Source organism: Coregonus lavaretus, assembly GCF_964263955.1.
Source record: "Coregonus lavaretus genome assembly, contig: HAP1_SCAFFOLD_3159, whole genome shotgun sequence".
NCBI lineage: Eukaryota > Metazoa > Chordata > Actinopteri > Salmoniformes > Salmonidae > Coregonus > Coregonus lavaretus.
In genome coordinates, this window is record NW_028161575.1 from 27897 (window position 1) to 34890 (window position 6994).

General features: G+C 51.4%; 1 pseudogene across 1 annotated transcript; it reads right to left on the reverse strand.

The window, feature by feature from the left end:
• Window positions 1-1287: 1287 nt before the first annotated feature.
• On the reverse strand, window positions 1288-2074 carry LOC311120384 (gap junction beta-4 protein-like; annotated as a pseudogene). Its single transcript has one exon. The product of its transcript is annotated as a gap junction beta-4 protein-like (transcript).
• Window positions 2075-6994: the final 4920 nt, after the last annotated feature.

A 6994-nucleotide genomic window follows, 5' to 3' on the forward strand; every position in this document is an offset into this window, starting at 1 on the left:
CCATCAGTAACACACTACGCCGCCAGGGACTCAAATCCTGCAGTGCAAGACGTGTCCCCCTGCTTAAGCCAGTACATGTCCAGGCCCGTCTGAAGTTTGCTAGAGTGCATTTGGATGATCCAGAAGAGGATTGGGAGAATGTCATATGGTCAGATGAAACCAAAATAGAACTTTTTGGTAAAAACTCAACTCGTCGTGTTTGGAGGACAAAGAATGCTGAGTTGCATCCAAAGAACACCATACCTACTGTGAAGCATGGGGGTGGAAACATCATGCTTTGGGGCTGTTTTTCTGCAAAGGGACCAGGACGACTGATCCGTGTAAAGGAAAGAATGAATGGGGCCATGTATCGTGAGATTTTGAGTGAAAACCTCCTTCCATCAGCAAGGGCATTGAAGATGAAACGTGGCTGGGTCTTTCAGCATGACAATGATCCCAAACACACCGCCCGGGCAACGAAGGAGTGGCTTCGTAAGAAGCATTTCAAGGTCCTGGAGTGGCCTAGCCAGTCTCCAGATCTCAACCCCATAGAAAATCTTTGGAGGGAGTTGAAAGTCCGTGTTGCCCAGCAACAGCCCCAAAACATCACTGCTCTAGAGGAGATCTGCATGGAGGAATGGGCCAAAATACCAGCAACAGTGTGTGAAAACCTTGTGAAGACTTACAGAAAACGTTTGACCTGTGTCATTGCCAACAAAGGGTATATAACAAAGTATTGAGAAACTTTTGTTATTGACCAAATACTTATTTTCCACCATAATTTGCAAATAAATTCATTAAAAATCCTACAATGTGATTTTCTGGATTTATTTTTCTAATTTTGTCTGTCATAGTTGACGTGTACCTATGATGAAAATTACAGGCCTCTCTCATCTTTTTAAGTGGGAGAACTTGCACAATTGGTGGCTGACTAAATACTTTTTTTCCCCACTGTACCTTAAACATAATGTACCCTCAATTTGTATTAAGCATGTACACTGAGTATACCAAATATTTACATTTACATTTTTAGTCATTTAGCAGACGCTCCTATCCAGAGCGACTTACAGTTAGTGAGTGCATACATTATAATTTTTTTTTTTCATACTGGCCCCCAATGCCTTGATTACTGCCAAACGCTCCATAGGCTTTCCATAGGCTTTTGTTCCGGACCAGTACCAACACACAACTGATCAACCAATCACCAATGCCTTGATTAGATGCATCTAATCATGTATTAGTACTGGGCATGAACGAAAGCCTGCACAAGCTATGGCGTCTCCAGGACCAGAATTAAAGATAACAGTCTTAGGAGATAGCCACACTGTAACCCGGAGCAGGGCTCTCTGTCTCAGTCACTCCACCATCAGCCATCTTCATCTTCTCCAGTTCAGACTTCTTGAACACAGAGTTATCGTTCGCTGTCAGGGGTATGGTAGCTGGCATGGTGAACCGGGGGCTCTCCCTGATGGCACGGGGCCCTCCACCGCCGATACACTCCCTGCAGGAGGATACACACGAAGCTAACCACCACCATGAAGACTGTGAACACTCGCTTCTCTGTTGGTCTGGCAATAAAGCAGTCCACCTCGTTGGGACAGGGGTCCTCTGAGCACTTCACCGCCAGCGGGAAGAAGTACGCCTCGTAGATGTAAAACAACAGGAAGATGAACACGCCGTCCACCACCATCTTGAACAGCAGACTGAAGAAGTAGGTCCACCACAGGCCGCCACGCTTCTTCCCCATATTGTCATAAAGACGGGTGCATCCCTCGCCGTGCTTCAGACAGTGTTTCCGCTCTCGTTAATCTCTGTACGCAACATGGAGGACGACCAGGAGCGAGGGACAGGTGACGAAGATGAGCTGGAGTGCCCAGAGCCGGCTGTGGGAGACAGGGAAGAAGTGGTCGTAACAGACGTTGTGGCAGCCAGGTTAGCGGGTGTTGCAGTCAAAGTCTTTCTGCTCGTCACCCCACACCTTCTCCGCAGCCACGACGAAGACCATGAGTCTGAAGATGAAGACGACGGAGAGCCAGATACGACTGAACGCCGTGGAGTACTTATTAAGCAGGCCCTGCAAAAACGCCCAGTTCATAGTGGAGGTACAAGTTGTAGAATTTGTAGTAGAAGTTCAGTTCAACCTCCAACAGGCCCCTGGCTCTTGCCACACGTGTAGTCTAAATTGTAAGTCTTGTCACAACTGCCAACTGTGGGCTTCTACCCTTGGTAAAAAAAATACTCAACTGCACAAGTCAGGTAAGGTGTCTCTTTAATAAGACTTACTCAGCTGATATTAGGAACACCTTCTCCCCTTTGCCCTCAGAACAGCCTCAATTTGTCGGGCCATGGACTGTGCAAGGTGTCGAAAGCATTCCACAGGGTTGCTGGGCCATGTTAACTCCAATGCCTCCCACAGTTGTGTCAAGTTGGCTGGATGTCCTTTGGGTGGTGGACCATTATTGATACACATGGGAAACTGTTGAGTGTGAAAAACCCAGCTGCGTTGCAGTTCTTGACACCTACTACCATACCCAGTTCAAAGGCACTTAAATATTTTGTCTTGCCCATTCACTCTCTGAATGAAACACATACACAATTCATGTTTCAATTGTGTCAAGGCTTAACAATCCTTATTTAACCACTTAAATGTAGGGTCCCCTAAATAGGGGACCTTCAAGAAATGTTTTATTCAATGTTGTCTTAAATGATAACTGTAGTCCCTATGCCTGAATACAGGGTGTCACTTGAAAGCTGGGGATCTTGGCTTTCCAGCCATACCATACCATTTTTGGTGCGACTTAGTACCATATATAGGCATACAGTCATAAAAGGGCAGGTCACACCCACAAGCCCATTTCAAGATGGCTGCGACTCACGGTCCGTTAGTGAGACACTCTCCAGACAGTGTCCAAATAAAATAAAATTGTATTTGTCACATTCGCCGAATACAACAGGTGAATACAACCTTATAGTGAAATGCTTACTTACAAGCCCTTAACCAACAATGCAGTTTTAAGAAATAATACCAAAAAAAAAATCACACAAAAAAATACAATATAAAATAATACGAAATAAAAGTAACAAATAATTAAAGAGCAGCAGTAAAAATAACAATAGCGATGCTATATACAGGGGGTACCGGTACCGAGTCAATGTGTGGGGGCACCGGTTAGTCGAGGTAATTGAGGTAATATGTACATGTAGGTAGAGTTCGTGACAGTATCCCCCCCTTGATGCGCTCTCCCAGCAGCGCGCCGACCCCATCCTCGGGGACGGCCAGGAGGACGCGGAGCAGGGCGAGCCGGATGGCGACAGTGGAAATCCCGTTACATGGAGGGATCGAGGATATCCCTCACTGGTACCCAGCACCGTTCCTCCGGACCGTACCGCTCCCACTCCACGAGGTACTGAAGGCCCCCCACCCCACGCCTCAAATCCAGGATGGAGCGGACAGAGTACGCCGGGGCCCCCTCGATGTCCAGAGGAGGTGGAGGGACCTCAGACTCCTGGAGCGGACCAGCTACCACCGGCCTGAGGGGAGACACATGAAACGAGGGGTTAATACAGTAATCAGGGGGAAGTAATAACCTATAAGTGACCTCGTTGACTCTCCTCAGGACTTTGAATGGCCCCACAAACCGCAGGCTCAGCTTCCGGAAGAGCAGGCGGAGGGGCAGATTCCGGGTCGAGAGCCAGACCCGATCCCCCGGTACAAAGACGGGGGCCTCACTGCGGTGGCGGTCAGCGTTGGCCTTCTGACGAAGCATGGCGCATTGGAGGTGAACGTGGGCAGCATCACATGTCTCCTCTGTGCGCCAAAACCAGGCATCCACCGCAGGAGCCTCGGTCTGGCTCTGGTGCCATGGTGCCAGAACCGGTTGGTAACCTAGAACACACTGGAAAGGCGTTAGGTTAGTGGAGGAGTGGCGGAGAGAGTTCTGGGCATATTCTGCCCATGGCAAGAACACCGACCACTCCCCCGGCCTGTCCTGGCAGTAGGACCGCAGGAATCTACCCACGTCCTGATTTACCCGTTCCATCTGCCCATTACTCTCGGGGTGGAACCTAGAGGTCAGGCTGACCGAGAACCCCCAGACATTCCATGAACGCCTTCCAGACCTTGGACGTGAACTGGGGACCTCGGTCAGACACTATATCCTCTGGTACCCCGTAGAGCCGGAAGACGTGTGTAAACAGGGCCTCCACAGTTTGCAGAGCCGTGGGGAGACCTGGCAGAGGAAGAAGGCGGCAGGCTTTAGAAAAGCGGTCCACAACGACCAGGATGGTGGTGTTACCTTGGAAGAGGGGAAGATCAGTTAGAAAATCAACACTTAGGTGAGACCATGGTCGTTGTGGAATTGGTAAAGGTTGTAACTTACCAGCTGGGAGGTGCCTAGGTGCCTTAGTCTGGGCGCACACTGAGCAGGAGGAGACATACACCCTCACATCCTTAGCCAAGGTAGGCCACCAGTATTTTCCGGTCAGGCAGCGCACTGTATGGCCGATACCTGGGTGACCAAAGGAGGGTGACATGTGTGCCCAGTAGATCAGACGATCACGGATAAGAGCAGGCACGTATTGTAGCCCATCTGGACACTGAGGTGGAGAGGGATCCGTGCGTAATGCCTGCTCTATATCCGCATCCATCGCCCATACTACCGGCGCCACAATGCAGGAGGCTGGCAGTATGGGGGTGTTGTCACTGGGCCTCTCCTCTGTGTCATACAGCCGGGACAGTGCGTCTGCCTTCACGTTCTTCGTACCCAGGATGTATGATAGAGTGAAGTCAAACCGAGTGAAGAATAGAGCCCACCTGGCCTGGCGAGGATTCAACCTCCTTGCTGCCCGGATGTACTCCAGGTTACCGTGGTCCGTCCAGACGAGTAAAGGGTGTTTTGCCCCCTCGAGCCAATGCCTCCACACGGTCAAGGCTCGGACAACAGCCAACAGCTCCCGATCACCAACTCCGTAGTTCTGCTCCGCCGGGCTATGCTTCTTCGAGAAGAACGCACAGGGGCGGAGCTTGGGTGGCGTACCCGAGCGTTGAGAAAGGACAGGTCCTATCCCAACCTCGGACGCATCCACCTCCACTACGAACGGTAGTGATGAATCGGGGTGGGCCAGTACTGGGGCTGAGGTGAACAGACCCCGCAGTTTGCTGAAGGCCAGGTCAGCCTCAGCAGACCAGCGGAGCCGGAACAGCCCACCCTTCAACAGGGAGTTAATGGGAGCTGCGACCTTGCCAAAGCCCCGGATAAACCTCCGATAGTAGTTGGAAAAGCCAAGGAAGCGCTGCACCTCCTTAACCGTGGTTGGAGTCAGCCAATTACGCACGGCTGAAATGCGATCTCCCTCCATCTCCACACCTGAGGTGGAAATGCGGTATCCAAGGAAGTAGACGGACTGCTGGAAAAACATACACTTCTCTGCCTTAGCATAAAGGGACACATGCTCGGCGCATGTAGCGGAATACACCAGGATGTCATCGATGTAGACCACTACACCGCGACCAAGCATGTCCAGAAACCTCGTTCACAAAGGACTGGAAAACTGAGGGAGCATTCATCAAACCATAGGGCATCACCAGGTATTCATAATGCCCCGTGGTTGTGCTGAATGCTGTCTTCCACTCATCTTCCTCTCGGATACGCACCAGGTTGTACACACTCCTGAGATCTAATTTGGTGAAGAAGCGCGCCCCATGCATTGATTCAATCACTAAAGGAATGAGGGGGAGAGGATAACTAAATATTATCGTCTCCCTGTTCAATGGTCGATAATCAATGCACGGGCGCAGACCTCCGTCCTTCTTCTTCACAAAGAAGAAACTTGAGGAGGCGGGTGAAGTGGAGGGACGTATATACTCATGGCGCAGGGACTCAGTGACATATGTTTCCATAGCCACCGTTTCAGCCTGTGACAGGGGGTATATATGACTCCTGGGAGGTACAGCGTCTACCCGGAGGTTTATCGCGCAATCCCCCGCCCGATGAGGTGGTAATTTAGTCGCCTGTGTTTTAGAGAACGCTTGCGCCAGATCGAGGTATTCAGGGGGAATGCGCACAGTGGAGGTACTGTCTGGACTTTCCACCGTGGTTGCACCAACGGAAACACCTAGACACCTACCCTGACACTCTCGCGACCACCCCGTGAGAACCCTCTGCGGCCATGAGATGGAGGGGTTGTGGAGTGCTAGCCAAGGGATACCTAATACCACAGGGAAAGCAGGAGACTCAATAATGGAAAAAGTAACCTGCTCACAATGAGTCTCCTGGGTAATCATGGTGACTGGTGCAGTAACTTCCTTAACCAACCCGGACCCTAATGGTCGACTATCAAGTGCTCTGATGGGGCGTGGAATGGATAGGGGAATCAATGGAATGCCTATACGGTGTGCGAATGCCCTGTCCATAAAGTTCCCAGCTGCGCCTGAATCGACTAGCGCCTTACACTGGGGAACTACCATGTGCTCAGGAAAGGAGATGTTTATTTTACAGTGCGCAGCAGAGGGCTCTGAACGAGTGTGGGTGTTCGATACCTGGGGTGATGCGAGAGTGCCCTGCCTGCCGCTTCCAAACCCAGAAGAGCGTTGACGAAAACGTGTGGTGAAATGTCCCTTCGAGCCACCAGTGTGGCACTGGCGTTTTCGTCCTCCGCTCTCTCGACTAGCGGTTCCACCCATCTCCATCGGTTCTGGATCCGAGTCGGCCGGGATGGAAACGGGCAGACCTCCTCCAGGACGTCCTCTGGTTGCCAGCAGGTTGTCCAAACGAATGGCCATGTCCACCAGTTGCGAGAAGGACAACATGGTGTCACGGCAGGCTAGCTCCCGTCGGACGTCCTCTCACAGTTGGCACCGGAAATGGTAGATCAGGGCCCACTCGTTCCACCCGGACCCAGCTGCCAGAGTTCGAAACTCCAATGCGAAGTCCTGTGCAGTTCTCGTCCCCTGCCTCAGGTGGTCCAGCCGCTCGCCCGCCTCTCGACCCTCGGGCGGGTGATCGAAGACCGCCCG